The 25,388-nt window shown below is 38.6% G+C and overlaps 1 protein-coding gene across 1 annotated transcript in view; it reads right to left on the minus strand.

Moving 5' to 3' along the window:
• The window catches only part of THEMIS (thymocyte selection associated), a 195,811-nt gene extending 173,347 nt beyond the window's left edge, over positions 1–22,464 (minus strand). The window contains exon 1 of the mRNA XM_054697812.1: positions 22,387–22,464. The gene's annotated coding sequence lies outside the window, so the exon portion shown is untranslated. The remainder of the gene's footprint in view (positions 1–22,386) is intronic.
• Between the last annotated feature and the right edge of the window lie 2,924 nt (positions 22,465–25,388).

The raw sequence follows: 25,388 nt of genomic DNA on the forward strand, positions 1-25,388 counted from the left end.
TAAGCAAGTCATTTAAACTTTCCTAGTCTAGGCTTTCTCATCTTTAAAACAAGATCACAATTGTTATCTCCCATAGATTACTGCTGTGAGAGTGAAATGAGATCTTACACGTGTACAATACCCATAGTGCACCAGTGTTGGTACTAGAGCAATTTGCATGTTAGTTCTCAAAACAGCTCTGCTACCCCATTTCCAGTGATAAATGCAAACACTGTGCCTGATGCCTTGAACATTCTCAAAGTAGAGGTATTTATATCAATAACAACCACCTTTTTTATGGAGGAGGGAGTGAGGTGAAACAATGACTTGACATTCCTTTGTGACCTAATCCAAGTGGCAAGGTCTGATTTCTTAGTCAGTATTTCTGGGCAGCTGTCAACCCTCCCTGATTTACACAGATGAAACAGCACCTGCTGAATTAACCTGTGGCATTTGCCAAGTCAACCTCTGCCAAAAACAAATCTCTCTCCTCCTGGCATACTGAATAAGAGATAGGGATGCATTAAACATTTACTGAGACACTTCAAGATCGTCTCAGGTAACAGGAAGTGTTCTGAGATTTATTTGGCATACTTTAAGTGCACATAAGACAGCAAGAGATGCACAGGGAATGTTCCTGAGAGTATTTCTTTTCAATCAGCTTCTTCTGTGACTTTTACACTATAATTTATTTTTAAAGAGGCATCATAGTTTTCTGGGTGCCATAATAAAATCTAAAATAAATGTTTCACACAGATAAGCAGTATTAAAAGGAAAGGATACTGAATTCATTTAAATACATTTGCAAAAGATTGATTTTCCCAAGGGAGTGTACATAACCTATTTCTTTAATTATTCTTGAAGTTTTGCCTATCAACTGACAATTTCCTATAGAATGGAAGCAAAACAGCCTGACTTTCCTGACAGCAAAGAGTTATAATAATACTAGAATGAAAATGGGCTTGTCACTTCTCTTATCTGTTCTAATGTCTGAGTTACTGGGTGTCAGAAATGAAATAACCCCCACTCTAGTCAACACAGTTACTAAGAATATATTAAACTGAAAGTTAAATTCAAAGTCGATTTTCTCCAGTTTTTGAAGATGAGCGTACTTACTGTTAACTCTAAGTAACCAGTACAATGAGTTAGAAAATATGATCAAGTTTGCTATCTATTCCCTAATCCTTATTTTAGGGAAGTCCGTTTCTTCCATATGACCCCACTTATCAACAGGACTGTTACCTTTACATAGGTGAAGTGAAACTTTGTACTAAGAGTGAACCAGGAAGTTCAAACAGCCCATGATCTCCATGCTTTGGCCTCTGCTATGTAGTGTCACATGTAAAATTGCTCCTGACTAGTCCAGGCAATGCTTTTCCACCGCACTGGGTAGTTTTGTTTATTTGATCTTTTGTTTTTGGTTCCCAACCAATATTCAGTTTCTCTTTTTTTAAAAGTCTATCACCTCGGGCCTCCCCGGTGACTCAGAGGGTTGAGCTCAGCATTGTGAAGCTGTCCACAGCCTCTGCAGTGCAGGTTTGATTCTCGCAGTCGGCCAGGGAGCAACCCACATGGCACAGCAGACCTCTCCTGTCTCGCCCGCTGCTCCCCTCAGCAGTGTACCTCGAGCCTTCTGCCTGTTCTGCTCCCTGCTGTCTCTGGTGAATTCTCTCGCCCTCCCGCACCTCTGGCCTGTACCCTAGTGCTTGTATAAATAAATAAATATTAAAATCTTAAATCTTAAAATCTTAGAAATCAAGTGGTTTAGAAGACATTTCTTTCTTGCATTGAACTTAGTTCGGCTTCCTTGAGCCAGATTCTCCTCCAGAGTCACTATCTCTTCAAAATTAGTGATTGTTAAGTTCTGTTATTATACTTAAGGCACATCTTTGTGACCTGTGCATTTAAAAATAGGGTAAAAACAGCAAATTTTAGGTTGTATATATTTTACCACAAAATAAGTAATTATTTCTAATTTTAACTAATGGGTAGCAAGTGACTTGCCTTCAAGAGGACCCTGGTCTTTTTCTGATAGTTCTATCACCTCTGTATCTTTGCATGCCAAAGGCAAAGTCTTCGTGTGTTAACTATAGGCATGCAAAATAAAACTGCCTGTATAGCGTTTCCAGTCTCCTTCAAGAAAATAAATTTAAATTCCCTCCTTGAGTTTGTGTGGGCTTATAACTCTTGAAACCAATCAAAGGTAGCAGTACGATGTTGTGTCAATTCAGAGGTTAAATGATTAAAGGCAATTCATCTTTGTTCTTGATTGCTCTAGTTTTCACATTCACTCCCTCAACTACCAAGTATGCAGTATAGCTACCCTAAGTCATCACACTGTATAAAGAGGTCTAGGTCAACCCACAGAGAGAGATCAATGGAGAATCCCTATGACAGCCTTGATAGAGATGCAGCCCTCAGAAGCTCCAGATTCCATTCTCTGACTGCAACTGCATGAGACCCAGACACAGAACAATTATTATGAAGTACTTCCAAATGCCTGACTCATTAGAACCACGAGATAACACAATTTTTGTTGTCAATCTAGTTCATAAATTGCCATGCATCAATAGATATCTGGAACAGAATTTCACATCTGAATAAAAGTCCAAAATAGGTGACATTGAGTTTAAGACCAGGCAGAAGTTTGATAAGACTATTAAGAAAGGGCCTCCCTGGTGGCACAGCGGTTGAGCACTGTGTTGCGAAGCTGCCTGCAGCCTCTGCAGCACCAGTTCGATCCCCGGCTGCTCCCCGGGCACTGGAGGAGGGACGCACATGGCGCGCAGACCTCTCCTGCTGCCCGCTGCTCCCCTCAGCATTGTGCTTCGGTCCTTCTACCTGCTTTGCTCCCCGCTCTGGCTCTGGTGAATATTCTCACCCTCCCGCGCTTCTGACTGTACCCAGTGCTTGTATAAATAAATAAATAAATCTTTTTTTTTTTTTTTTAAGACTATTAAGAAAAAGTCAAAAGGCCTGGTGAAAAATTTAGCAGAATCTTAAAATACCTAAAGAAGGCAGTCTGTGAGCTTAAAGGAAAGTGAGGACGATATTATTAGAAGGTTAAGGAAAGGTAATCCTTTCATGGAGTGACAGAAGTTGAGCAAAGTAACATGGAAAATAGCGAATGTACAGAATGAGATAAGTAATCTATCCAGGGGTATTGCCAGGCAATGTTGAGAGTGCCGCCTGGGTTCCTTTAGCTACTTATCATAAAATGAGAGAACTAAAATATAGACTGCTCAGGTGTTAAAGGAGTTTAAGTATATGCAAAGACTACCCAACTTGGTCTTTTCAGCCAGTAAAAGTTTCTAAAAGAAGCGTCTCAGACCAAAGTTTAAATTAAAAATGTTACCATAGACCCAAGGCAGTGCTTCATGGTGCTTTTCAGACAGTCAAAAATTCTACAAAGCACCTTAAGGGCATGCCTTTCAGTTTAACAATAGGCTTTCTAAGACTCTTAAGGGCCCTGGCCCTCAGCAGACTCCATGTAAATCCAAGGTAGCAATGCGTTTATCTTGAAGAGATCCACGGCTATGACTTTTGTCTAATGAGGTAGATTAAGAATGACTACACGAGAAGCCTATACAAATTGAAAAGACTGTGAGCAAGAAAATTCAAAACCAAAAGAGGCCCTGGACTCTTCAATTTCCAAAGCAGAAATCAGAATGATAAAACTAATCGAATGCTAATACAGACCCCAGGCTCATCTAATATATTTCTTGCCCTAGTCTTAAAGCCAGTCATTTCTCCAAGGAAATCATCACTCATTATTAGTATGAAAATGAAAATCAAAATCACAATGACATATCACTTCCAACACTTGTGAAAATGGCCTATGTCAAGAAGACCAGAAACAGCAAATGTTGGAGATGGTGTGGGTAAAAATAAATCCTTAAATGCTGTCAATGGAAATGTAAACTGGTCCAGTCTCTATAGAAAATATTATGGAGATTCCTCAAAAATTTAAAAATAAATCTACAATATGATATCCAGCAATCCAACTCCTGTGTATCTATACAAATAATATAAAAACACTAATTTTAAAAGATATGTGACCTTTTATTTCATTGTAGCACTATTTACAACAGCTAACAAAGGGAAATACATAAGTGTCCTAGGACGAATGATTGCATAAAGATGTGGTACTAACACACAATAGAATACAATCCAGCTATGAAAAGAGGTGCAATCTTGCCACTTATGACAACATAGATGGAACTAGAGATGGAGTTATGCTAAGCAAATTGTCAGAAGGAGAAAGAAAAATCCTGTATGATTTCACTCATATGTGGACTATAAAGAAACAAAGCACAGACAGACAAAACCAAAACAAACCAAACTCTTTGATTCTGACTCCAGAACTGAGGTCACAGGAGGGGAAGAGGGAGTGGTAAAAAAAAGGGTGAAAGGGGTTCAATGAATTCTGATGGAGCGTTATTAGTACTCTGGCAGTAGGCAGTAGACGTTTTATGGCAACCTACATTTGAAGAGTGTGGACTGTACTTGTAAAAGTGTTGAAAACCAATGTTATCTAACTAATTGATTAAAATAGTAGTGTATTAATGTTGATTTGTTAATTATGTCAAAAGTACATGCCAAAGTAAGACGTTAGTAACAGTGGGCACTGGGTAAATATGTGAATTCTCTGTATGATAATTGAATTGTTTAAAAATCTACAATTATTCTAAAATATAAGTCTGTCAAAGGAAAAGGAATTATAGAAAGAACTAGATTTGCCTATAGGCCTCTTTGCATTGCTATACCAATCATGGATCACCCATTGCCAGATTTCTTAGAGCATCTGGAAGATGTCTACTAAATTAGTCTTGATTACTTTCTAGTCCACTCTATCAAAATAAGGCAATGATGATCAGGCATATGGAATCTCAGAAGTGTGAATGGAATAACAGGACTGAGAAAAAGGAAGAGTTACAGTAAGGACTAATTTACTTCAGAAGCAAGGCCATTATCTTATGTGTGAGAAATCACACTTCTTTTAACTGAAAGAATTACTCACTTTCCATAGTTGAAGAGAAATCTTTAATTGTTGTGTGATATATTATGGGGGAAAAGATATTAAGCATGATGATTAGACTGAAGAGATGACTTGAGAGAGCAAATGGAGTCTAGGAGACACAAAAGCAAAGAACAAAAGTAAGAGTATTCAGGAAGGAACTTTTAAGATTTTATGTGTTAGCAGTATACTTGCACATAGAAGATTATGTCACCATTGTCAAGAATCCCTAGTGTTACCTGTGATCGTTGGAGAATCATTTTTGTTTGGCAAGTTTGAAGCATTTACTATCTGCAGGGCAAAGGAGATGACAAATCTGGCAAAACTCTGGGATTTTTTGCAACTCTGAGCAAGAGTCACAGAGACCTAGTACAAGAATGAGAGCCTCATAAGACTCTCCAGAAATGATGTGGTTCCTTTTGGTTAGCTATGTGGATGGTTCAACCAGTTACTGACAAAGATCACGAATGCCTCATCTAAACATCAGTTAAAGGGGCAAAGAGAAATTGGATTTGGGTTAGAAAAGCAGGTATTTGTATCTGAGGAGAAGCATAATCAGCAAAATAGAAATGCAATAATATCAGAAATAGAAAAGTATAATGTCATAACTGAAGCCCATAACCCCGCCATCAGAGTATGGTAAAGCAGAGGGAAGATCATAATTTTGATTTCTGGGCTATTAAAAAGGAATACCCCAAAAAAGATGACTGCAAAGAATATTTAATATCTGTTGCCTCATTATAGCTCACGTTCTAGAAACCTTTGAAGGTCATGCCCCTCTCACTCCCCTCAGGGTTGTAATGGAGTGGATTGGAGGTAGAATATCTGGTACCCAACTTTGACACCCAAGAAACAGAAAGGGTTCAAGCTTTGCATTTCATTTCTTTTCTTGGAAATCCTTACTTCTCATTTCATAAGTTAAAAATTTGGCATGATATATTTACTTGTAATTTCTTCCTCGGCCTATGTAAAAGTTCCATCTGAAACAATTTCAGAGTGTTTCATTTTAATGACTGAAATGTGTATTCAATTCCTATAAAAATCCAAAGCTCCATTCTGAATGCCGTTGACATTCTCCAGCAGATGATTCAAATTTCTCCTCGTAATTCTCTGCCTTCTGTGAGACAGTGATATTACATTGCCTCAAGGCATTTTGCATATTTTGTTGATTTAACATTTAAAGTCCTGGTGGCTTTTACTCTATCATTATATCCCTGTTCATGTTCCCTATTTCCCTCTACTCCTCTCTAGGAAGCAGTGAGAAAGTTAAAATAATTTGTATGAGTTTAAAAAGCAATTTCTCTGAGATGGGGAGAGTGAGGACTTGAGACAGAAACACTGATGAATATATCAAGAGTCAAGCATGTTTGTTCTGGTTACAAATGCTGTGAGGATACAATAATTCTTCTAGTTACTATGTAGAAGTTCTCAAAATAAAATGGAAGTTGAGGTGTGGAATCATTTGTATCATTTATGGGAAAATTATAATAGTGTATTATTTGAAACTTCTCAGACAAAATAATAGGAAAGGAACGAGAGAAAATGATAAAGTACTCCATGTCTCACTTTTCAAAGTAAATTCTGTTAAGTGGATAAGAAACACTTGAGTGAAAACAGAAGAGAATAAGCTAACTTGATCTAAAGGCAATGACAAGAGCCATTATGTCTCAAAATTTCCCAGATACCTCCATTACAACATATTAATATGAAGAGGAACGGGCTGCCTCATATCTATTTGTTAACACACACACCTATACGTACATACATATATAATATATATACAGATACATATGATCAATTTTATTTATATATTTTACATCATAACATCCAAATGTTTGTATATTCTCAGACACTTTTAACCTATAATTAGTAATATTCTTTGTAAATTTTTATATGTTCAGCCCTTATTTCTTTTTATCCATCTGCTTTGTTAGGCTTAGGTCTGTTCATCTGATTCTTATTAGAAGATTATTGATGGCCACAAATTCCTTCACACTTTTCAAATTGAAAGCCAGGGGTCTATTTCCCTTCCTTTTGGAGTCCAGAAGGTCCCTGTCACTGCTCTGACCAATTAGAATAACTGACCATGCATAATTAATGATTGATTGATTCATTTATTTTGAGCAAGGCATTAAAAGTCTGGGAACTTCTACTTCCTATTTCTTGAAAGCCTTGTCTTTGGAGAAATTCAATGCCCCAAGTCCACCACTGTGTAAGGAAATTCAGCATAGACACATGCAGAAGCCATGTAGATAGACTCGGCATATGAGACCTGGTGACAAACATGCCAGTGAGGAAGACTTTTGATGATACCAGTCACAGGCTACCTGACTACAACCACATAAATGAACCTAAGAAACAGCCAACCACTGAGCCTATCGACAAGCAGAGAAGATAAATATACTCCTATTTCAAGCAACTACATTTCAGGATGGATTATTAACATCAATAGATAAGCAAAACAGCCAGACTCAACATTGAGTGCTGGGATGATAAAGAAGTTAAGATGTGAACACCTCCATCAAGGACAGAGTAGAAAAGAACTTTAATTACCATTATGAGAAGTAGTTAAGAGTGACTAACTATGTGAACATTGAGGAACAAAGGACTAATTACGGCAAGGGTCAGGCTTTATTGTTGATGTGGAAGAGGTGAGAGGTACGTTGTTCTGTGTGAATTTCTTAAATTCTCTAAGCCTCAATTTCCTTAACTGTAAATCTTGTAAAAATTAAATAGGTTAATCATGTAAAATTCTTAGAATATGGTCTGGTTCATGGTAAATGATTGGTATATATTAACTGTTGTTGTTGTTGTTATTATTATTATTATTATTATTATCATTGACAGCAGCAGCACAAAACCCTCCATTTCAAGATGTAGTTAGAGAGAACAATAACTCTCCCAATGAGCTCTGCTGGCCTTTAGCGGGAGAGAAGTCCAGAGCTATGATTCTGCCTCTCTTAGTAATGTTCTTTTGAGCTTCCTTGATCTTCAACACTTAAATAGTTGTATGGCTACAAGTCACACTATTATAGTCTGTGTAAAACTGTTGTTTCCACATAGTATATAAGAGTGGGTTTAAATCCTGATTTGAATATGTGTTGATTGTATCACTTTGTGTGCTTCAGTTGTCTTAAGTTCAAAATAAAACTAATGGCTTATCCAGATTAAGAAGTTGTAATAAGGATGAAATGTGAAAATACATGAAGTCATTTGCATAGTGCTGATAAATGTTAATAATAATGACCAATGTCCTTACAATGATATTGTTATTACCATTACCACTGGTAAATAAAAACAATATAGTCCCTTCTATGCTAGTCACTTTCATATATTATTGATGAGGCGTTCAACAACCTTTGATGATAATTAAGCTGTTTCTAGGAGAAAACAGGTTCAGAAATTTCTTTCCCACTATCACCTAGCAAGAAACTAATAAAGTCAGATTTTAATCCACATCCGAATGATTTCAAAGCTCATTTCCTTTCTACTATGTCACAACTTCTTGAAAAACAGTAACAGTTATGATAAACAGCAATTAACAGATATCCACAATTCTTTAGGGTGTCAGATATAGCATGTGAAAATAAAAAAAATTATTGCTTATCTGAAATTCAATTTTAACTGTGCATCTTGTAGACATTGGGTATAATGAGCCAATGTCTTTATCTGTTGAGCTGATAAATCTAAAAGAATTTTTGGTTTTTTGCTAACTATTGAAAACCAGAGAACATGCCTTTTATTACTTAAGTCTTCATGAGATAAAATTTTTTTTAATTTTTTTTTAATAGAGGCATGTTTTCTTTCTTTCTTTATTTGTTTGTTTATTTGTTTTGTTTATACATGCACTGGGTACAGTCAGAAGCGCAGGAGGGTGAGAGAATTCACCAGAGCCAGAGCGGGGAGCAAAGCAGGCAGAAGGACCGAAGTACACTGCTGAGGGGAGCAGCGGGCGGCAGGAGAGGTCTGTGCGCCATGCGGGACCCTCCTCCGGTGGCTGGGAAGCAGCCGGGGATCGAACCGGCGCCGCGGGCAGCTTCACAACCCAGCGCTCAACCGCTGCGCCACCGGGGAGGCCCCATGAGATAAAATTTAATTGAGGGTGGGAACATGTTCTTGTATTAGATATCTCCCACCCTTATACACTCTCAAATCATTATCCAAAGAGACTGAAAGTGCTCCTTGGAGAAAGGTATTTTTGTCTTACTCATGTTTGTGTTTCTCAATATTGTGTGTAACATGCACAGATACTCAAAAAATGCTTGTGGATGAAAACAGTGTTCAAGTGTTCTGAGCAGTCCTGTAGCTGGGAAGATTTGTGCAGTGAGAAATGTTTAGTAAGTTGTATGTGCAACAAATATGAAGTGGCAAGCATTTTGTAGTTATTGGGTAATTTCAAAATTAACACCCTTATTATCAGCAGCAGCTTCAAATCTACTCATCCAAGCCTTAGATAAATATTTATAGTAGCTTATCTGGAACTCGAAATTCTATGGAACATGATTTGATTCAAAGCTACACTATAGCAGGGACATTTCATCATCATCATGACATTACATCTGCTTACACACCACATCATTACTATTTAATGGGATTCCACTCATTGTGAAAATCATAAAACCAAAGAAACATTTTGGATAGAGCAAGAGAAGTCCTGACAAAGTTTCACTGGCAGGGAGTGGTATTGGAGTAACTGAAATAAAATTACAAGAGACAGATAAACAGGGTTGGAATAGAAAAGAGAGAAAGTATTTTGGTCTGCGAATTGGAAAAACCAGGTTATCTGATGAGCAACTTTCCCACAGTACAAACTAGCACTTTGGGAAAGTAAATGCATCTGAAGAACTATAGCCCTGACAGTCCTCATCAACTTTTGTGAAGATCTCTCTTAACAGAGTATCTTTGGAGGGGAGTATTGTCACCTCTGCTCCAGCCAGGAACCTGCGCTGTCAGAGATCAAAATGTCAGAAGTGGAACAATCCATTCATATCTCTGTGAACTGAACCATCAATGATGATCTTATTTACTGTGGACAGTTCTTCTGCCACATAGGATTTTGTGTAAATTAACATCTCTAAGCCTCTGTTTCTCATTTGTAAAATAGGGTTAATAATAATACCTACTGTCTGTGATACAAGTTGAGGTTTAATAACCTAACAAGCTCTTATTGTTAAGTGTACCTATTTTTCACTGTAGACATTATTTTGTGGCGATAGTGTTTTATTATAATAAAAGAGGCAAGAGCCTTGGGAACCCTAGACAGTTTTGACCTTGAACTTCTGACACCATATTGAGGGAAAAAGAGGGAGTTTCTCTGTTTGAAGGCCCATCTGTCCTGGGCAATGAAAGGAAACACTCAATCCAGAGTTGTTAACACTTTTAAACTTTTTATACTACACAACTAAAAAAAAAATCAATATCTAGCTTCCAGCACCTAAATAATAATTGTGAAAGGAAATGTAGGGGTTGTGTCCTTTTCCCCTTGGTCAGGATTGAAAATGCAGGAGGTATTCGTATAGTGATCTGTGGGAGAATGCATGTTGTACCCATCTCTTTACCCCAGCAATATGCATCCATTTGCTCTTTATCCAAAAGTACTTCTGCTGCTTACAGATAAAAAAAAAAAATGATGCTAATATTTTCTGTATCTGCCTTATTGGGTAAAGAGTATTATTGTTGAGGTGGCTGCCTAAACTACAAAGATGGAACAGATGTCAAATCTTATCAGGAATCCTTTGTTTACATGTCCAGGAATCTTGTGTGCTTAACATTGGCCAGGGCAGCCAGACCTGTTCCCTCCCTGATCTCAGAGCTGGGACTGGCCCCACACATGCCCTGTGGTTGGTGAATGCTCTACACCCACCATACTGGTGTTTTTTTCTGGTACTCTGGTATTCAGACAATCAGGCCTGAGACTTTTAGTTGTCGGGTAGGATTTAGTGTAATATTTGATTTTTTAAAATTATAGAACATTTCTTTATCCTTTGAGTACACTTCATTTGTTTAAATTCCAAATAATTTATTTGGAAACATGTAAAACCAAAGGAACAAAAAATTATTCTATATGTGTTTTTAATACTTTCTTCCTACTAATGATTCACCTTATTTTTATTTTTGCTAATTATTTCTTTCAGTGTTACGATCCTAAAGCAATTAAATTCTTGAATGTTTTTGGAATTTTTTTTAAACAGTCTCCTGGTTAAAACACATTTACAGTTGTATATTTTCTTCTTTTCCACCATCAGATCTCAATACAAATATGATGGCTATAATTCATGAAGTGATAGTACGCACTGCTCTTTTCAACATTTTTAGAAATACAATTAGTGATATGTTTGTGGATGGCAAAATGATATCAACACATTTATCCATCTGCCTTTCTACTAAGCTGTAGATCAACACAGAGTACTTGATGTTTACTGTGGATTGTTAAGTGCTATCCTCAATTTTTCTGAAAATGGGTTATACCAAAAGCTATAAGCATGAATTCATAATACTTTATTTAGAGTGGTACATCTACAAATCTCAGAACAGCTTATTCTATATTGATTGTCCTGTGGAAGAGATGCAATCTGTAGAGATTATATTTGTTGGATTTTTTCTCAAAAAAGAAATGAACAAAGCAAACAAACAAAATAGTAAAAAATCCTTTTTCTTTCTGAGAAGTCGTTGCAAGTTTTTCCAGGAACAGATGAGTAAGAGCTCAGGATATAAGACTTCTTTCTCTAATTCTGTATATGATATATGTATATCTGTATCTATATGCTCAGTGGCTCTCCAAAGCCTTCATAACATGTGCATGCATGTGTATGTGTGTGTGAGAGAGAAAAGTCAATCTCCAGAGGAAGAGGGAGGGAGAGGGGGAGGGGCTAAGGGGAAGGGAAAGAGGGCTTTGGAGAACTGCTGAGGTGTAGAGAATTTGAACGTCCAAGTTCTTCAGTCACCACATAAGAAGTCCATATTGTTATGAGATAGCCTGAAACAAACACCTGTGGAGGCCACATTTAAGGCTCAGGATTCCACAAAAAGAGGCCCCAAGATTATAAGAAGAGCTGTCCCAGCTCTCTTTTTCTCTCCACATTACCATCTGACTGCAACTTCATGGAATATGGAGCTGTGACCTTTGCACATATTCTATACCCCAAAATTATGAAAGATGTTAAAATGATTGTTGTTTTAATCCACAATAAAAAGGAGAGAGAAGGAAGATGGGAGGATGGGAGGGAGGGAGGAAGGAAAGAAGAAATTTCCCTCAAGGCATTTGCCAATGTTTACAGCACAATGAAGCCAAGCATCTGGACACAGGGTTAATCAGGGGGTATCTGCAAAGAGGCAGAGAACTATTGAAAATAATTCTGGAAAAAAAAAAACAAAAAACAAAAATTGGACTTCAAGACAGCCAAGAAGCCAGTATTTATAATGAACAGATAGGCTTTAAGTTTTATCAGTTGCCTTTTATATAGGACACAAATAGTGGCTAAAAACTGAAGAAGACTGACAGTAACAAGCACTGTTGAGTAAGTGGACTGACTCAGCTTAAGTGCTGCTCCAGAGTTTAGAGGGCTACAGCAACTTTGCAAGTTTTTTTAACACTCAGTATAATTCTACTCCTAGGCATCCACTTACAGATCCACTTAGCAGGAATGACCATATATACTCATGAAAAGTTGTGTAGGCAGGGCATCCCTGGTGGTGCAGGGGTTAAAGACATTGCTATCGAGCTTTCGCCAGCCACTGCAGCACAAGTTTGAACCTCAGCCCAGCCAGGGAGTTACCCACATGGCACAGCAGACCTCTCCTGTCTCCCCCACTGCTCCCTTCAGCAGTGTATTTCAGTGAATTTGTCTGTTCTGCTTCCCACTCTCTCTGGTGAATCCTTTCACCCCACCCCCCACATGTCTGGCTTACACCCCAGTTCTTGTGCACATGAATAAATCTTTAAAAAAAAAAGTTGTGTATACAACTGCATATTAACACTACCATTAATAGAGAAAAACAGCAAACTGCAAATCCTATTACAATAGACTAGACAAAACAGGTTGTAGTCAGTGAAATACTATGCAATGAGAGTGAATAAACTAGTTCTATATGCTATAGCACAGCTTAACCTTACAAACATCATGCTGATTGAAACAGACACAAAAGAATTCCTTCTATTTGATTTCATTTATATTAGGCACTAACATAGGCAGAATTACTCTATGCTGTTAGAAGTTAGGATAACAATTAGTTTGGAAAGGTGGTCACGGGGTTTCTCTTGGGATATTCCCAAAGTTCTACTTCATGATCAGGTTACTGTTTCATGGGCATTTTTCTCTTAGTGAAAATTTATCAATTTATCAATTTGTACTTATCTGTGTATAGGCTATGCTGCAGTAAATAGTTATTTAAAAAATATCTTGCCCCTGAGTTTTTTTTTCATGAGTTTTACTTATGGGAATCCTCCAGGTTTTCAAAATGAAGAGCCAAAATAAAAAAAAGGAAGAAAGAAAGGAAAGAGAAGAAAAGTCCTATCCTGGTTCTAGCAATGGGGAGGAAAATCACCATTTTGAAATAAATATCCCTAGAATATTCTCAGTGCCAAGGGTCAACTTCCAAGAGGAAAAGATTTTACAGATTTTTTTTTCCAGGAAAGGGTTAGGGCAACTACCCAAGCCTGGTTCCCTCTAACCTTTCTGTCCCACCTAAGGGGGAATGGACAAATCTAAGAAGCATTTGTAAAAGTTGAAGCCCAGGGGCACTAAATGACCGAACTTTAATCATGAGATTGTAGGTCATGTTTCCTCCAACAGAGCTCAAGTATAATAATAACAGAGTGTGTGTGTGTCTTTTTTTTTTTTTTTTTTTTTTTGCATAGAAGAACTGGGGTATAGGCCAGAGGTTCAGGCGGTGAGAGGATTCACCAGAGACAGGGTATGGAGCAGAACAGGCAGATTGACTGAAATACACTATTAAGGGGAGCAGTGGGTGAGACAGGAGAGGTCTGCTGTACCATATGTGGGTGATCTCCCTGGCCAGGGGTTGAAACTCAGGCCATAGCAGTGCTATCACTGAGACTTAGCCCCTATGTCACCAGGGAGGCCCCATAATAACAGTATATTAAGTCTGAGATAGTTGCAATATGCAGCTCTCTCTAAGGAAGAGTTCTTAAGGAAGCTTCATAACAATATGGAGACAGAGCCAAGGATACTAGAGGAATGTGAAACCAGTGGCACCTGCGGTTTGAGCAAACATTAAACACCACCCCACTTCTAGCCAGATGATATAGAACCTGGCGCTAAAAGTCTATTTACTTCAGCTCCTATTACCTTATGTCTGGTCTTCAACACAAAAATCACAATGCAAGAAAAGAAATGTCTTCAGGTTGGACCAATACATAATTTTCACATATAGTATAAATTGTTTCTCGAAAAACTGAATTAATCTGTTTAAAGTAAATTTTCTTCATTAAGTATAAGCCTTAGTTAAATATTTGAGTTATTAATAGCATCCAACCTTGGTAGATTGCAATACTCAATTTAACTAACACATTTTCAGCTAATATGTTGAATGTTCTCTACCTCAGAACTCTGCCCAAATGTCACTTCATCAGTCCTTCTATCACTTAAAGTTGCAACACTTCTCCACACACCTGATCCACTCTCCCTTAATAGCACTGATCACTGTCTGACACATTATATACCTTGCTTATTTATTATTAGCTTCTTCCCAATTAAAATGCAGCTTTATGAAAGCTGTTTTATTTATTACCCCTCCCAAGAAAACTACTACAGTTAAGTGCTTGGTAAATATATACTGACTAACAATATTTATTTACAGCTAAATAAATATACCAGATTATATGATGGTAGCTAACGGGCTGAATTATTAATATTTACTAATAACTGTGCTAAACAGCAGTGGATTTTGCATGGTTTACCTTACACATGCTTCACAACAATGCTAAATGTAGTCACTAGTATTTCTTTCTTATGCAAATGAGAAAACTGAAGGATAGAAAAATTAAAGCAATTTGTCCAACATCCCCAGAGATAAATGGGCTTTTGTTGATCTTAGAATTTTGACTAAATTATGAACATTATAAATCATGAATTAGAGAAACACACACAGCCAACAGAAGTTAACTATAAATTCTCTGTGGGGCTTTATAGAAAGTACGTCAAATAATCTTATAATGATCATGCCATCACCCATGTCCAACATGTATTAAGGTAAGGTGAGGAATTTTGAATAATGTAGTTGTCTTTTATGTGGTCATTACTACGTTGATGGAAAAGACTTTCCATTTACTCTCCTCCTTCCTTCATCCCCTAGTCATTTAGGAGGTATATTACTTAAGAGAATAATCCAGAAATAATCATTATACTTCTATAGTTTCTGAGCTTCAGAAACTCAGAACTCAACCAAGGTGAGGTAGAATGAGATGATTTTTTCAATAGCTTACCCTGCATCATCTGGAGTTTGGAAGCATACCTAAACATAGTGTAAGATGTTGGCCTCTCATCTAGATAATACTAAAGTCTTAGCTGATGAAGAAAAATAATGTCAGGGTCTGAAGACAAGGAACCACACACAACCATCACCCCCAAGAGTTTGCCATGACAGAGCCAGGATGAACCCATGTTGAAAGGCCCCAATTATGAATGTGAACTGCTAGGGCAGCAGAAGTTCAGCAGTAACAGTGGGATTAATCTACCAGATGTAGGATCTAAATTAGACATCATAAGCCAGAGATCACATCATTAAGGTAGAGATATCAAGCAGTACAGAGGTCCAACAAGTTCTACAAGAATGAAAAACTGCACAAGTGGGCATTGACAGCCTATCAGCAGTAGCCAAGAGAAAATAAAATTATAGAACAAAAAAAGGAAAAAAAATAATAAAAAGTTTGCATCTTGTATTTAATCTCTTTTCTATTTCACCATACTTCAGATTTTTTATGGAAGAAAGGAAGATGAACAAACCATCCAGTGATGCAAGATTACATGCCCCAAGTTAGTGTAAGGACAGAAAAGGGAGCTGCTTTTAAATAGTTTAAGATTTAAGATTTAAGTCATGCTGTACTTTGTTCTGAAATTTAGAACACATAATCTTCTTTTAATTGAAAGTTCTCGGAAAGCTGTGGGATCTGTCTGCCCTAGATATCATCAAAGACAAGGCAGGAAAGATCAAATCAATGTTGAGAGCAATCACGGAGAAAAAGCAAACTTTTATTCTTGCACCCCACCAAGATTAGATTATTCTATTTAAAAAAGTACAAAGATAGTGCTCATGCCATATATAGTATTAATAGATCAGAAAATAGATAATCAAAAGTAACATCAAACAATCTTAATGATCTCTAAAAGCACTGAAATATGGCAAAATCTGGGCTAGGAATCCATTTCCTACTTTTGTTATCAAGGGTCTCAGTTTGTAGAATCAGTCCTTGTATAAATGAGTTACTTTTGACACAGATTCAACAGTTAATCTCAGTCAGATTCAGTAGACATATGTGGAAATCTGAAATAAGACCGGTTCAATAAAGAAGACACAATGGTACATTCAGTATGTTGAGACCTTAAATAAGTTAAGATTATATAATAAGGGATAGCAAAACTTACCTTTTTGGGTAACAAGGTAATAAGCATAATCAATGATTGCATGACACCATTCACTATACAAAGTACTTGTTTTTTCCTCACAATCCACCCTTTAGATAGGTTCACTAACATTTCCCTATTTTATATATAAGGAAACTAAAGAACTTGTTTGTCCCCAGGTAGTGTGTAGCAGACAGGACTTGAAATCAAGCCACCTGGATTCAGGCTTTGCTTCCTTTAATATTTATGTAAAATAGAAGCCTTACGTGGCAAAAAAGAATGAGTCAAATTCTTTAAAAGTAGTTATGAAATTATGAGAGTTGCTCCCATGTGTTTCCTTAGGAACCCAAAACTCCTTATGCCAGAGGTGTCAGTTTTGAAAAATTTCTTCTTCCCAAAGTTGATTATAGTATTATTACAAAATTCTCAGTGCTGTCTCTTCTGGGTCTTCAAACCCAGTATGGTGGACAGGGATTCCTTTAAAGTCAAATTTAGCTGGAAGGGAAATATTAATCATTAAAGGTGGACTGGCCCCAAAGGCTTAGCATTTCTGTTCTTTTATCTCTACACTTACTTCTTGTAATACAAATATTACAAGATTATATATTTCTGCATATTATCCTTTTTTAAATTGTAAATGTATATTGGCCTCATACTTTTTATTACTTTATTGACTTTAGTTGAAATAAATGTTAGGTGCTCAGAACTAAAGCCTTTATTTCCTCCACTAAGAGTGTTGCTGCCAATGGGTCCATTGAGTTTCTCTCCAAGAAATGTCCTTTAATGAAAGAAGAGGATTCAGTCGATATTTAGACATTTCCTTAAGGATAGCATGAATTTAATGAATAGTCAAAGGTATAGTATAAAGGTCTGATTCCTTTGACTCAGTTGAGACAATTCTGAGGAAATAATCCAGCTTCAGAAATCTCCATGGGATCAGGTGACACCTCTATACAATCCATCATAGTTCAATTTCATCCTCCACCTATTTTGCCTCCCCTATCTCTCACATGTGTTATTCCACAATGAAGGCACTCTTTGATAAACCTGCCTGCAAATTCCATAGTCTGGAGTCTATTTCCTGGGGAATCCAACCTCAGAGCACTGACCTAAGAGAGTTGGTGCTGGGAGTATAATAAGGACACAAACTCAGAAATGTGATTTTCTGCTGCTGGCATTTTACAATAAGACTCCATCACTGGGCGTTGATGGAGCAATCACAATCCCTGGCATGCACTTCCAGTGAAATTCTTAAAACTTTGAGTGGTGATGTGGGATGAGTTACTGGCAAAGTGGAATGTACCAGCAAGGATAATATCTTAGGAGTTTCAGAAAATTGGGGAAGTGATAATTCTAAGAACAACCAACAAATCAGATAGTTATTTCTGAGAAAATGACATGTTCAAAAAAATACTGAAAAGCTAAAGGTAATTAATCACCAGCATAATAAAGAATGGTAAAGCACCCTGAATCCCCAGAATCCTCTAAACCATTAGCTTGCAGAAATACCTCCTCCTTCCTTCATAATGGTAATCATTCTTCCCTCGCTTAAAGACAAAGACTTGAAACAAGAAAGAGGACAGAACCACACAATGTGAGTTGAGCTCTCTCCGACCCACCAAGTCATAAGGCCAGGAAAGCCTAGCCAGAGTGAAAGATGGAGGTTGTATCATTTGAAGCAAGTAAAAGATGACAAACCACATGACAGATAGTGTAGACCCTCATGTCATTCACAACTTTTGCACCAGGACTCTCATCAGTCATAGCTAAATGAGAAGTAACCAGTTAAAATGGGGTAGGGGAGAAGTCAAATTAAGTTCATAAATTTGTTGGTTCAGTATGAGTGCAAACTGAAAATGGACTGTTACTCTACTGCAACTCCACTTAGTGGTGGCCTTGGAAGAGTGGTTAGAGAAAATTATAGCACTCAAAGTTTTGGGCAACACTTCTGGTCATCTACTTTGTACAGTCAGAAAAATAGTCATGTATGAATATACATGTCTTCATAGATAGTGACAAATGACTTGGTCATTTGTTTGAAGTCCTGGACTGAAAAACATTTCAAGATTGTAGATAAGGAGATTTGGGGAAGATATATGTATATATATACCTATTAGAAAGACAAAGAAGTGTGAAGATCCTTGTATTACATGTTAACCCCGGAGAATATCCATCACAACCATCCTTATGGGTGAGGATTAGCACACTCAACCACAGAAATATCAGACCAGCAGAGAAAGTAATCAAAGGTGAGGAGGAAGATGATGTCTGTCCCTGAAATTAGCTACAGAAATAGTGTCTGCTATGTTTACTGTTTTCCTTCCTCTTGCATGCTTTCCTGGTGGAGAGAGGTGAACCACAACCTTGGAGGAGTTGACTCTGGATGGGGTGAATCACTTTATGAAGTAAATGGATTCTAGAGACTTACAGAGGGTTAACTGTAATGAATGTTGTCATTACCACCCAGATCCCTCTTCAGAGCCCAGGTGTCCCTTCCCTAGATGTTTGAGTGCTGACCTTCAACACCTCTTAACTGAGTCTTTCTTTAGGAATTATCTTTGTTTTGTGAAAGTTTCCTCAACCAAGGTTATTCCCCATCTCTACGGGTTGCCTGTAGCCAGTTTTTGGTCAATGCAAGGATAGAAAGGCCTGACCACTTTGCCTCAATTGGTATAACCCTACAATCTTGAAGAACCTTTCCTGCTATTACAATGACATTATGGTTAAACTCCTTCCTCTGCCCAATTCTGTACTCCTTACCCCTCTTATGTGCTGTTTTTGAGAGCATCCCCCCCAAACTACTTGCATGCTTTTCTCTGCTACTGGGTCTCTTCAGGGAAATAGCCCTGCAGCATTTACTTATTCTGTTAGAATGGTACTTTTTTTTTTTCTTACCTAGCTTTTAAAAATGCATACTAATTTATTTTCTTGATATTCTTCAAAGAAAAGGAATAGTAATTTTAAACATATTTAAATGATTATTTCATGTCTCTTGAAGGCCTATGTGTCAAATTTCATTTAGCATCCTTTTCTTTGCCCCTTATAAGGTTGCCAGAACTGAGAACTGAAGACATGCTTTAGGAGATCTGGCATTTACTCATTTAATATTCAAAAATGCCATAATCTATATATCTCCTGTTTCTGCAGTTCTGACATAAGAACCCTGTAACACTTTCTTTTAATATGAAACAATGCAAACTCCTTACCAAAGCCACCAGCTTCAAGCCACCAGCTTCCTGTATCTTTAAACATCATTGTCTCATTTCAAGAACCACAAAGCACTGTCATTAACAAGAATCAACAGTACTTCTCAAACTACATTCAAATTTGATACTTCAGTTTAAGTTTACCACACACACACACACACAAAAAAAACCCAACAACATCTCCAGAAGGGTGTCATTATAGTTGCCTGGATAACTTTTCAACGACAACAAAATAAAGAGCCAGATCCTGTGTGTCCCATACTGTGTCTTTTAATTAATCTCTGCTATATTCTGTTCCACCTAATCGGACTGGTAGATAATTTGTTAGACATATCTTGTCCCTTTTGGGGAATGTTCTCCTTTCTCATCACTCTCCTCTCCCCATAAGTCATGTGATTTTTTTTTTCTTTTAAAGATTTATTTATTTATTCAAGCATGCAAGAACCGGGTTACAGGCCAGTAACCCGGGAGAGTCAGAGGATTCACCAGAGACAGAGCAGGAAACAGAACAGGCAGGCTGACTGAAATACACTGCTGAGGGGAGCAGTGGGCAAGGCAGAAGAGGTCTGCTGCGCCATGTGGGTATCTTGCCGCCAGCCAGGATCGAACCCACGCTGCAGAGGCTGTGGATAGCTTCACAGTGCTGTGCTCAACCACCTGCACCACCAGGGGAGACCCTCATGTGATCTTTTTCATAAAGTTTTCATGACCTACAGAAGTCCTACACCTGTTTCCTATTTTCATGAGGCAAAAGACCCCAATCTTTAACAAAACCTAAAATGTCCTGCATTGTATGGCCTCTTTCCATCTCCAGCTTTATCTTGCATTCTGCTTTCTAAATTTTAGCCTCACTGGTATACCAGCCTGAGTTCCTGTAACACTTCCTCTGGCCTGAAAGTTCCATTTTTTTCTTTCAGATCTAAGATCATTTTTTACTTCCTCAGGAAACCTTACCTGATGACCCAGGACAGGAAATAAATCCTTTATTATATATATATATATATATATATATATATATATATATATATATACTCTCACAGACAATTCCTGTATCTATACACTATTTACCTTGTTTTCTTCACTGATACAGTGCTTTTTATACTGAGTCAGTCTAGATTTGGGTAGATAAGAAAAACAACTTAGTTATTTTTTCAGGTGGAAGGGATTAAATACAGGAATGTTAAGACTTACACGAAGGGTAACAGAAGGGTGGGAAAAATGAAACCAGGCAAAACTGTCATCAAAATTCAGGAAATCATAGTATAGGAGTCATGTGTGCACTCTGCTGGGGGCTTTGTGTCTAATTCATAAGAGGCTGCCTAGAAGCATCTAGCAAAACTAATCAGCGGTCAGCTGAAACCTACCTTCTGCTTTTCTCCTATGATCACCTCTCATTAGTTGAATCAAATCTACTAGAATCTTTGGGAGATACTGTTCCTAGATTTCTAGATCAAAGTTTACAAAAGTTTTCTGTAAAGGGCCAGATGTTCAATATTTTAGACTTTATCATTATAGCATGGAAAGTATATTTATGAATCCTTATTTTTCTTTTTTAGACACCCCTTTCCCCCCCACCCCCAGTACTTGCTAATGTAGCAGTCATTCTTTGTTCAGGAGCAGCACAAAGTAAGAGACAGGCTGATTTGGACAGCAGTGACGGGCTACTCACAGCTACAACACAAGCAGTTGTTTGTCAAACTTTGTTTCAGACCCTGCAAACCAAGAAAAGTGGAAATCGTGCTGCTGTGCCCTAAGTAATAAAACCACAGTGATTATGGCATCTCAATGAAGCCATAGGTGTGAGTTAGGGGAGAGGAGGTGAAGAGTGGCAGAAGAGTCAGAGAGCCTGAGGGCACACTACTGAAAGACCCTTTTGGTCTTTTGACCTGCTCAGGATCAGTCTTTTGACATTTCATTGTGAAGTGCTGCTGCACACATCCAACTTGGTAATTTTGTGGCTCAGGCAGCGCTAAGTTTTTTTATGGTATTTGTCCTTATGGTCCATTTTCCTAGCCATTTGGTGTTCCATAACATAGCTGGTTGTTTCTTCCCTACTGGCAACCAAAAGCAAATAGCAAATAACCTTTGTTTTCCTACTAGCAACTCAAAGCAGCAAATAGCAAATAACTGTTCCTTTCCTAAATAGCAAACCAGAGCTATTTCCTAAATAGCTCTACCAATGGAAAATAGTAGTTGGCAGAAGACCAAAACCTCAGGAATCTACATTGTGAAGTTGCTGTTGCAGGCAGCAGACTTTATCCTTTTTCTGCCGGTGTCTCCCAGTACCAGGACTCAGCTGAAAGGCATGAGTGTCAGGTCAGGCTGTGCAGAAGCCTGGACCCTCTGCACACCTTCTCTTGCTCCAAACAGTTCTCCCAAGGAAGCATTACAGGTTCCCTCTTAGACCAGAGCAGTATTCTCTAGTCCAGTGTCTTAGATAGGCAGGTTTTCCCCAATCCCCCAAAGCAGCGTATTCCTATAAACCTTTTTCTAAGCCCAAATAGCATAAAGTGAAGAAACAATTACCATCCATTTATACAGAAAAAAGTTTAAAGCGTTCACAGACCCCCAAACAACACATAAAACTTGAAATGGCACTAACCTACAGTGACAGCAGCAGTGACGGGCTACTCACAGCTGTATAAAGTAGTTGCATGCAGAGCTTAGCGGGGCTGCTGTCGCTGCGGGAGCTCGGCCTGTGCAATGGCTGCTGAAAAGCAAACGCCGGACGACCTGTGTGCTTTGCGGCTTTTATCGTAAAAGTAAGTCTCGGGATTTCTATGGATGAGCGAACGCAGGTGCTAACACTTCGGGAAAATCACGGTTGCGAGCTCAACTCTTGAAAGGCAGGTGCTACCTGGACGAAGCACGAAGGCTCTTTCAGCTGTGCTAAGTGAGGCAACTTGACTCTCATTTAAGAAAGAATATCCATGGGCCTCCCTGTTGGCACAAGGGGTTAAGACACACTATGAAACAATCTGCAGCCTCTGCAGCACGAGTTCGATACCCGGCCAGCCAGGGAGCAACCCACATGGCAGAGCAGACCTCTCCTGACTTGCCTGCTGCTCCCCTCAGCAATGTACTTCAGTCGATCTGCCTGTTCTGCTCCCTACTCTGCCTCTGGAGAATCGTTTCACCCCACCCACCCACACACACCTCTGGCCTGTACCTCAGCTCTTGTATGCATAAATAAATCTTTTTTTTTTTAAAGATTTATTTATTTATTTATACAAGCACTGGGTAAAGTCAGAACTGCGGGAGGGTGAGAGAATTCACCAGAGCCAGGGCAGGGAGCAGAACAGTCAGAAGGAAGGAAAACACTGCTGAGGGGAGCAGCGGGCAGCAGGAGAGGTCTGTTGTGCCATGTGGGACCCTCACCAGTGGCCGGGGATCGAACCGGCGCTGCAGAGGCTGCGGGCAGCTTCGCAGCCCAGCGCTCAACCACTGCACCACCAGGGGAGGCCCTGCATAAATAAATCTTAAAAAAATGTGGACTCAATATGTTGTACATCTGAAACTAATGTTATTTGTCAACTATATCGCAATGAAAAGGTTGTTTTCAAAAAGAAAAAGAATGTCCTTACACTTTTCAACCTATCCTGGACACTTCATATCAACAGTTCTGAGAACTTTCTTGAGATTCCCTCTATGCTCAGTCATGCATTTGTAATTCTAGGGCAGCTGATTACTAACTCATCCGTTATGACATGGTGTTTGGCAACCATCCCAGGCTGGGTAAGTTCGTTGTCAGTTCTCCCAGACGAAAAGATAACTTTGGAGATGTGGGTAGATTTGCAGAGTCCTTTAAGGCTGAATCAGGGACAGAGCAGTTTTCTTAGTAATTCTCTGGGAGTCTCCTCTCATCTGCCCTCCGGGCTCAGAGTGGCGCTGCCCTTACAGGTGTCCTGATTTAGGTAGACGCAAGCCCCAGTGCTCCCTGGGTCCAGGCGTCCATAATTACAGGTCTGCATACAAGACCACATGTGCTGGTCATAGATGGCAATGGCAGGAGGGCAAAAAAACCCCACACAATTTAAACTCATTTATCCTGCACATGGTCAGATTAATATGCCAGTCTGTTAAATACCAAAATGATCAAGGATCCCTGGATGACAAAGAGTCAAAGTAATTTTTTGTTGCATGAATCCACCAGCTTGTGGTGCTTCATTGCAGAATCCAATACAATTTCAGAGCTTAACTTACCCAGTGTATGTGGCCTGTATCTAGACTATCAGACCCCATTAGGTGGAGGTGGGGTCTGTCTTAGTCAGGGCAGTCTGTTCTTCTCCCCTGATATGGTTCAGGTCTTCGATAGTCAGACATATGTGGTATGGGAGCCTGGCACACCTCTTACTGTCAGTCAGCCCTGGAATTTCTGTTTGAATCTGGTCCTGTCTATCTCCCTTAAAGCTCTCATGGCACAGAGTTTCAGACCCCCTCACTGCTATGGCTTTGTGTATGCTTGTTAGGAATACTTCTCCATTCTACTTTTTCATAGTAGTCTCTATGTTTATAAAATAGGTTTATAGGTTGATGTCATTTATGTGTTTGGACTAGAATGGAGGTAGATTTTGCTTATTTTCAATCAATGGTATTAAACTGTATGAACTGCCATAGTGTCCTTAGACCCAGGTTTATTTTTTGATTCTCATGGTCCTGAGTAAGTTATTAACAAATGAGGCACTGAATTCATGAATACGACAAATGAAGTGCCAGGAAAGTGCCCTGTGGGTTTCATTTATATATTGGCCTTTTTTTTTTGTAGAAACAGAGACACTGTGTGATGTTGTAGGGAAAACAGGAGAAGGAAAAAGCAGCCTGAACTCAAGGTCTGAATTAAAACTATATTTAATAAACATTTACTGAAATATGGGCCTCCCTGGTTATACAGGGGTTAAGTCTCAGTGCTATCAAGCTATTGCCAGCCACTGCGGCATGAGTTTGATCCCCGGCCAGGGAGCTGAAGCCACATGGCACAGAAGACCTCTCCAATCTCACTCTCTGCTCCCCTCAGCAGTGTATTTCAGTAGATCTGCCTGTTCTGTTCCCCACTCTGTCTTTGGTGAGTCCTCTTATCCCCTGCACTTCTGGCCTACACCCCAGTTATTCTGTGCATAAATAAATAAAAATATATATTTTTTTAAAGAAATCTGCCATGTATTGTGCAATGAATTAAGTTCTGGATCATGCAGGTGAGGATTGAGAGAATGGAGGACCAAGATGAATAATATATCCAAATTTTTGAGATAATGGACAGCCAAGTGAATAACACATCCAAATTTATGGCTCTGGCTCACTGACTTCATATTGTACCCCTCTCCTCAGCATGTTCCAACCTCACTGGCTACTTTCTCTTCCTTGACACAGTCAATTTCATCCCATTTTGGGATTGTTGCTACCCAAATATGCCACTAACCCAACATTTGTCTTGATTGCTTAATTTCTGTATGTATTTTGTTTGTCTTTCTGCCTTCTTGATCTAGTTTCAAGCTGTTGTGATTATTTTGACAAACAAGTCTTGGGTTGCAATCCTGTTTCATAGTCCTCTTCTTTTGGATGCTGGTATCAATCCAGAAGTGAACAGCAAATGTTGGAAAGGGGTGC

This window comes from Talpa occidentalis, unplaced genomic scaffold (genome assembly GCF_014898055.3).
Source record: "Talpa occidentalis isolate TD23 unplaced genomic scaffold, MPIMG_talOcc4v2.1 talOcc4.2, whole genome shotgun sequence".
Classification (NCBI taxonomy): Eukaryota; Metazoa; Chordata; class Mammalia; order Eulipotyphla; family Talpidae; genus Talpa; species Talpa occidentalis.